Below are 8,899 nucleotides of genomic sequence, written 5' to 3'. Positions count from 1 at the left end.
TGTAGAATCGTGAGTCAATTAAACTTCTTTTTTTCATAAATTACCCAGCCGAAGGTAGCTCTTTATAGCAGTGTAAGAACGGACTAATACAGACAATTTGCCCATGGACTGTGTGCCTGGCACCTCCTCCCCACAGACCCCCCAGCAGACTTTTTCAGTTCATTGCAGAGGCCCAGATGGCTGTCAGTATCCAAGACAGCCAGGACCAGTCAATCAATATTGTCAGGCAAGGTGATACTGATTTACCATCCCTGCTGCGCAGTATCTAGTAGTCTGGATTTGGTTCCTTAAGTTGTGGGTTCTCTAACAACTGAGGAAAATCCATTGGTTATTGCCAGTGTGGAATTTCCATTTCATGGAACAGAAACTTCCTGACTTCTACTTGTTGTCAAGTCACTGTGAGAAGTGAAGCCCTTGGAAGAAACATGGCTATGAGTGTGAGAGCTCATAGTTCCAAAGATATTCCAACTTCAGGAATTTATGGGAGAGTAGTAGAAAGAAGAAAATAGGAAATGTATTGCATTTGGTACAGCAAAGACAATTACTAAAAGTTTAACGGGCTTATGACAAATTGGGTAAAAATGTTTGCCATCTTTGATACGTTGATATCCTTGATATTTAAAAGGTACACAGATATCAATAAAAAAGCACTTTATAGAAAAATTACCAAATGATGCAAAAATGTCCAAATGTAAAATTTACCAAATGATGCAAAAATGCAAAAATTACCAAATAATGCAAAAATTCACTGAAGAAATACATATAGAAAAAAAAACTGTTAGCTTTACAGACAGTCAAGTAAATGGAAATTCAAAAACCTACAAGATATTCTTTGTCACCTACAGACTTGGAAAAAGTCAAACCTAAAAGGCTGATAGTGGACTTAGCTGTGCATGTGGGGAAAGGGGTGTACTTACTCTCAGGCAGGCTCGTGGGGATGTAAACTTGGGATGTTTGCAGCATTATATAGTAGTAATTTTTAAAATTTTCATATTGTTTGATTCTGATCTCCCACATTTAGGAGTTTACCAAGGAAGCAATTAGGACATGTAAAAAGATTTAGCTATGAGACTGTTCTTAATGGTGAGAAATGGTGGAAAAACTAAAAATATCCAAGAGTGGGAGATTAGGTTGAGTTCACTAAGCTTGTTATTAAATGGAATCAAGTATGCTGATTTAAAATAATCTTGTAAAAATATAGTTATTGACATGGAAAGATGTTTAGGAACAAGAAATACTATTTTAAAAATCACTATAGGTGATGGCTCACACCTATAATCCCAGCCCTTTGAGAGGCCAAGGTGGGCAGATGACAAGGTCAGGAGATCGAGACCATCCTGGCCAACATAGTGAAACCCCATCTCTATTACAAACACAAAAATTAGCTGGGTGTGGTTGCCCACATCTGTAATCCCAGCTACTCGGGAGGCTGAGGTAGGAGAATGACGTGAACCCAGGAGGCGGAGGTTGCAGCGAGCCAAGATCACGCCACTGCATTCTAGCCAGGTGACAGAGCGAGACTCCGTCTCAAAAAAAGAAAAATTCTAGGTGGATTACACCTGTAATCCCAGTACTTTGAGAGGCCTAGGCAGGAGTTTGAGACCAGGCTGGGCAATATAATGAGACCCTATCTCTACAAAAAAAAAAAATTACAAAAATTAGTCAGGCATGTTGGTGTGCACCTGTAGTCCCAGCTATTTGGGAGGTTGAGGTGGGAGGATTGTTTGAGCCCAGGATATTGAGGCTACAGTGAGCTGTGATCAAGCCACTGCACTCTGGCCTGGGTGACAGAGTGAGACCCTGCCTCAAAAAGAAAAAAAGAAATAAAAAAATTTTTAAATGAAAACAAAAATCTCTAGAAAACAAAGCGAGGAACAAAAACCCCACAGCATCACCCCACAGACATCCAGAGGGTTGTCAAGTTCATAATGTCTAGTCCTAGGTGACTTTCATTGCCTTATTATGTCTGTTCATTTGCATTGTTTAACTTGTCTCTATGGCATACATTTACTCTTATTATAAAGAAGTGGCATACCATACCGTGGTTAAAACCACAGTTTCTGAAGTCAGGCATTCAACATTCAACTTTGAGTCCAGCGCAATCCTTTAGTACCTGTGAGAAAATTCTGTGGTCCATGCAAGCTTCAATTTTCTCATCTATGAAATGGGATCTGAGATGGTTGCTGCTATTGTGACAATTAAATGAGGCAATGCCTCATTGAGTGTTTGACATGTCCCTAGCATATAGTAAGCACTCTGGGAATGTTAGCTATCATTATTATCAAGGGGAAACAATAAAAGCATGAAAGTTAATTTTTCATTAAACAAATGCCTTCCTGCCTACAATGAACTGAATGCTCATTTCCTCTTCAAATTCCTATTTTGAAATCCCAACTCACATAGTGATGATATTAAGTGAGGCCTCTGTGCTTGTGGTCCCAGCCACTCAGAAGGCTGAGTCAGAAGGATCCCTTGAGCCCAGGAGTTGGAGGCTGCAGTGAGCAATGATGGCACCATTACACTCCAGCCTGGGTGACAGAGTAAGACCCTGTCTCAAAAAAAAAAAAAAAAAAAAAAAAGTGGGGCATTTGGGAGCTGATTAGGTTATAGGGGCAGACCCCTCTAGAATGGGATTAGTACCATTATGAAATGGACTCCAAAGAGCCCGCTAACCCTCTCTCTGCCATGTGAGGATACAGTGAGAAGGTGGCTAGTTGTTTGTACCCTGGAAGAGGACCTAGCCATGCTGGTATCCTGGTCTCAGACTGCCAGCCTCCAGAACTGAGAAACCAATGTCTGTTGCTTCTGAGCCACCCGGTCTATGGTACTTTGTTACAGCAGCCTAGACTAAGACACTGCCCTAACTTACCTAGCTGGAGGTAGTTTGCAAGGCTCTTCTGGGGCCCATATCTGCTCTGATCTGAAAACAGGTTTGTCGGGTGAATTTTAAGCCTGTTTGTCTGCAGCTTTATTTGTGTCAGACTCAATGGTCCCCAGGGCCAGAGTGTGGGGAGGTGCCTGCAAACAGGAGGTTGATGAACCGGGCAAGCTGTCCTAGGCAGATGTCAGCTGAGGCCACCCTTCAGACTTGTGTGAGACTCCACTTGGGAAGTCCAGAGCCCCACCCCGTGCATCCTGGACTCCCTACGAGGCTCACCTTCCTGGGCTGACTTCCTCCTGAGCTCTTCCCTTCCTCGGAGCCTGGGCTGCTCTGTCACCTCCACCTTGTTGGGGAACTGAGTCTCCTTTATTGGTTTCACCAGAAAGACACAGCCACCAGACCTTTGTGTATACAGCAGGGTGTGTAGAGTTTTCATACTCACATCTTAACACCTCCTCTCTTTTCCTCTGAGAAACAAGAACTCAATTCCTAATCCTCCCCCTACCTCCACCCCCATTTTCCAGTCCCCTTGGCTCTTTGTGTGTGTGTGTGTGTGTGTGTGTGGGTGTGGGTGTGTGATGGGGTCTCACTCTGTCACCCACGACAGAGTGTGGTGCTGCGATTTTGGCTCACTGCAACCTCTGCCTCCCAGGTTCAAGTGATTCTCATGCCTCAGCCTCCCAAGTAGCTGGGATTACAGGTACCTGCCACCATGCCCGGCTAATTTTTGTATTTTTAGTAGAGATGGGGTTTCACCATATTGGCCAGGCTGGTCTCGAACTCCTGACCTCGGGTGATCCTCCTGCCTCGGCCTCCCAAAGTGCTGGGATTGCAGGTGTGAGCCAGCACACCAGGCCGCCCCCCCTTGGCTCTTTCTATTGCCAACTTTTAAACTCAGCTCTGGCCTTCCTGGGCATACCTGGGAATTACGCCCAGCTCTGCAGGGCCTAACTCAACACTTCCATGGTCTCCATCTCTTCCCAGTCCCCCAGGATAGCGACAGGGGACATGCTTCTAATTACAGTGAGCCCTCTGAATCCAGGGGTTCCACATATGTGGGGTCAGCCAATTATGGATCAAAAATTTAATTAGGCTATGATAGTTGAATCTGTATTATACACGTCCAGACTTTTTTGGGGGGTCATTATTCCCTAAACAGTCCAGTCTAACAACTATTTACATAGCATTTACATTGTAGTAGGTATTCAAAATAATCTAGAGATGATTTAAAGTATATGGAAAGATGGGCATAGGTTATATGCAAATACTACACCATTTTATATCAAGTATTCGTTTTGGTATTCATGAGAGGCCCTGGAATCGATCCTCTGAGGGATAACTATACCCTTTGAAAAGCTGTCACTGGCAGAGCGCGGTGGCTTACGCCTGTAATCCCAGCACTTTGGGAGGCCGAGGCAGGCGGATCATGAGGTCAAGAGATTGAGGCGATCCTGGCCAACATGGTGAAGCCCCTGTCTCTACTAAAAATACAAAAATTAGCTGGGCATGGTGGTGAGCACCTGTTAGTCTCAGCTACTCGGGAGGCTGAGGCAGGAGAATCACTTGAACCTAGGAGGCAGAGGTTGCAGTGAGTTGAGATTGCACCACTGCACTCCAGCCTGGCGACAGAGAGAGATTCTATCTCAAAAAAAAAAAAAAAAAAGGGAAGGAAGGAAGAAAAGAAAGACTGCCACTACTGGAGGAAATGAACAGCCTGACTGTTAAGGGCTGATATATATCTCTCCCAAATTCATATGTGGAAGTACCAACCCCCAGTACCTCAAAAATGGAAGCAAGGTCTTTGAAGAGGTGATTAAATTAAAATGAGGCCTGTAAGGGTGGGGACATAATCCAATCTGACTGTTGTCCTTATAAGAAGAGGAAATTTGGATCAGGCATGATGGCTTCTGCCCATAATCCCACTGCTTTGGAAGGCCAAGGTTGGGGATCTCTTGAGACCAGGGGTTTGAGACCAACCTGGGCAACTTAGCAAGACCCCTAACTCTACAAAAAAATTTTAAAAAATTAGCTGGGCATGGTGGTGTGCATCTGTAGTCCCAGCTACTTGGGAGGCTGAGATAGGAGGATCACTTGAGCCCAGGAGTTCGAGGCTGCAGCAACCTGTAATCACACCACTGCCCTCCAGCCTGGGTGAAAGACTGACACCCCATCTCTAAAAAAATTTTTTTTAAGTAAAAGAAAATTTGGCCATGTAGAGAGACAGCAGGCATGTGAGCACATGGAGGGAAAGCTCTGTGAGGACACAGGAAGAAGGCAGCCACCTGCAAGCCAGAGAGAGAGGCCTCACCAGAAACCAACCCTGCTGACATGATCTTAGACTTCCAGCCGCCAGAACGGTGAGAAACTAAAGTTCTGTAGTTTAAGACACTCAATCCGTGGTATTTGTTATGGCAGACCAAGCAGACTAATAACACTGCCCAAGACTCTGTTGCTGGTGGAGTTAGAATTCAGCAAAAATCCATGCCATGAGTGCAGGGAACCCACTGATGGCAGCACAAAAATGCCACCCGGATGCCCAAAGGATCCCTTCCACCTCTCCCAGATGTGCCCCTGCTGGCTAGGATGGCAGATGTGACAGAGAGAAGGCTGTGTGCCAATGTCCTTCATGATCTCTCTCTCTAACACACACACACACACACACACACACACACACACACACACTACTTGTGTGAGATGGGCACAGAGGTCCCTGACCTATCTCCTTCAGACTTTACCAGGCTTGCCATAGTTGCTGTGACATCTACTTTCAGGACAGTCTGGCTGGCTTTGTCAGGACCTTTCAGACGTGGTGACAAATATCGAAATCATGGGGCAGTGCTCAGTTCAGACTGTCCTACCAGTGCTAGTGAGAAGGTCTCTGTACCTGGGTCTTCCTGAAGAGTGGCCTCTTGGGATCCGGCCCAGGGACCTTCCATATCACCTGCACATGGCTCAGGGGTCCTGGGTTTATGTTTAGAGTTTATACTTAAGGGCTACTGTCTTTGAAATTGGAAATCATCTCCCCAGTTTGTGTGAACACAAATAGTGTAATTCCTAAATCACTCCATTGACATTCACTTTTTTTTACAGCTTTATTGAGATATGTTTCACATACCATAAAATTCACTGTTCACATTCCCTTATGAAAATTTTCTTCAGATTCACTTTTGAGCAAACTACAATTGTGATTAACAATGGGGGCAGCGGGGACACCATCCTGGTCTCTGGGCCAGGTGAGTTGGAAACCAGAACGGAGGGAAGCCAGCAGGCCCTGTGCATCCGAATCTTGTCCCACAGGAGGGAAGTGGCAGGACATCGATGAATGAGTTTTTGGCTGTAGTTGTGTTAAGGGAAACATTTGGAACACTGATATTTTCTAGGCTTCGTTTAGATTTGATGTGTCAAGTTGATGCAGCTTTTGTCTCCTTCATGTGTGAATGGCTCAGTGGCATTGAGCAGCTACCTATGGGGTCGGAAAGCCAGGGTTTCCACTGGAATTCAGGGGAGGGGAAATCAACACCCCTTCCCTTCTCCCTTGGCAATGCTTATGACTGAGGGGGATATCCTCAATGTAGTCAATGCTTTCACATTTTAAAATGAGAAATAAGGGACACACTTCCTGATTTCTTGAGCCGTCTTAAGTACAAGTGCCCATGTTTGGGTTTGCAGCAGTATTTGGCTGCTCCCAGCCAAGATACGTAGAGGTTTTGTCTCCATCTTTCCTTTTTGCAAGACATCATTACCGTAGGACCAGAACCTGAACCAGAACAGATTCTATCCTAATGCATGCCGGGGAGCAACCCATATACTGCCAGAGGGATGTCCAGCATCTCAGATTACTGACTCAGATGAGAGCAGAACGAGTGGAGAACTAGCCTTGGCTGGTTTTTAAAAGAAAGAGAGTATCTACACTGAAAAGGGAAGGAAGGGAGGGAGGGGGTAAGGGCCATTCTAAGGAAAAGACATGAAGATACTGATATCTGGGATTCTCTAATGATTGGTCCAGCCAGATCATGTTAGAGCAGTGTTTCCTAACGGGGCTGACTTTGCTCACAAAGGGACATTTAAGGATGTCTGAAGACACAGACTGGAGAGGTATGTGTGTGTGTGTCTGTGTGTGTGTGTTTGTGTGTGTGTATGTGTGTGCAGTGTGTGTATATGTGTGTGTATGTGTGTGTGTAGTGTATGTGTGCGTTTGTGTGTGTGTAGTGTGTGTATGTGTGTCTGTGTGTATGTGTGTGTGTTTGTGTGTGTGTGTGTATGTGTGTGTGTTTGTGTGTGTGTATGTGTGTGTGTGCACGCACGCATGTGCTGCTGATATCTGTGGATGCTGCCAAGCATCCTACATTGCACAGGAACATCCCCAATCCCACCCCAAAAAAGAATCGTCCATGCCACAGTGTGAACAGAGCTAAGGCTGAGAAACCTGCCCTTCAGTGAAATTCAATGTCTATGAGCCTGCCATGCACTTGACTATCCAAGCAGGCTTTTAAGCATTTACCTGTGAACATGTGCAGACAACTATCAATTAGCAGACAATGGAAGAAAGCCGCTAACGCGAATGATAGTGATCAGAACACACAGAAAAAAGGTAACTTGAGTGAAATAGATTATACCAGGAGAATAAAACTTGAGAGAGAGATAGAGACAGAAAAAACAAACCTAAATACATGAAATGAGAACAAGAGGCTATTTAAAAAGTAGCAAAAAGTGGCTGGGGGCTGGACGTGGTGGCTCACACCTGTAATCCCAGCACTTTGGGAGGCCGAGATGGGAGGATTGCTTGAAGCCAGGAGTTTGAGACCAGCCTCGTCAACCAGCCTGGTCTTTTCAAGATGCCATCTCAAGAAGAAAAGTAGCAAAAAATAAGCAGACAAATAAGAACTTTTAAAAATGAAAAATATGATAGTAGAAATAACAAACACTAAATAGCTTAGAATGTAAAGTTGAGAAAAATCTCCCAGAAAGTAAGGCAAAAAATCAGAGTGAAGACAGAAGAGAAGGTGTGAGAAAATTAGGGGAAAAGCCTAAGAAAATAGTAGGAGTTTTACAAAGAGAGGACAGGGAAAATGCAGGAGGATAAATCATTGATAATATTTCAAGAGGCTGGGCGCAATGGCTCACTCCTGTAGTCTCAGCACTTTGGGAGGCTGAGGCGGGTGGATCACGAGGTCAGAAGTTCGAGACCAGGCTGACCAACATGGTAAACCCCAGCTCTACTAAGAATACAAAAAAAATTAGCCGGGTATGGTGGCACATGTCTGTAATCCCAGCTACTCAGGAGGCTGAGACAGGAGAATCGCTTGAATCCGGGAGGTGGAGGTTACAATGAGCCGAGATTGAGCCATTGCACTCCAACTTGGGTGACAGAATGAGACTTCATCTCAGAGAAAAAAAAAAAAAAAAAAATTCAAGAAAATCCCCACAAAAAGAACATGAGTATTCATTTTGAAAGGGTGAAGTAGACCCACATGCAGGCATATCATGGAGACATTTTTAAGTACTGGTGACAAAGAAACTATTTCATAAGCTTCAGGAGGGCCACATGCAAGTAATTGGAAATAAGAATGACTTCAGATTTCTCAGGATCACACCAGAAGCCAGAAGACAATTGGGACAATGCCTTCAAACTTCAGAAGAGAACTGGTTTTCAATCTGGAATTTTTAGATCCAGACACACTATCAATGAAATGAGAAGATCGAATAAAGTCATTTTTAGGTATGCAGAATCCTCTAGAATTTGCCTTCCATATGCCTTTTCTTAGGATGCTACTGAAGGATGTGCTTCTCCAAAACAAAGGAATACAGCAAAAAGCATCCAGGACACAGAGTCTCCCATAGGAAAAACAGTGGTTGTGAAGGGCGTGCATGAGGTGTGGGGGCACCCTGTCCAGACTGAGGCAAGTCAGGTAAGTGTGTCTGAATATATTCAGATAGACTGATGGAGAGTGTAGAATTCAATTATTATATTTTATTTTATTTTTGAGACAGAGTCTCGCTCGGTCGCCCAGGCTTGAG

Source organism: Colobus angolensis, unplaced genomic scaffold (assembly GCF_000951035.1).
Source record: "Colobus angolensis palliatus isolate OR3802 unplaced genomic scaffold, Cang.pa_1.0 Scaffold112, whole genome shotgun sequence".
In the NCBI taxonomy this organism is placed as follows: Eukaryota; Metazoa; Chordata; class Mammalia; order Primates; family Cercopithecidae; genus Colobus; species Colobus angolensis.
Note: the sequence above shows the minus strand (reverse complement) of the source record.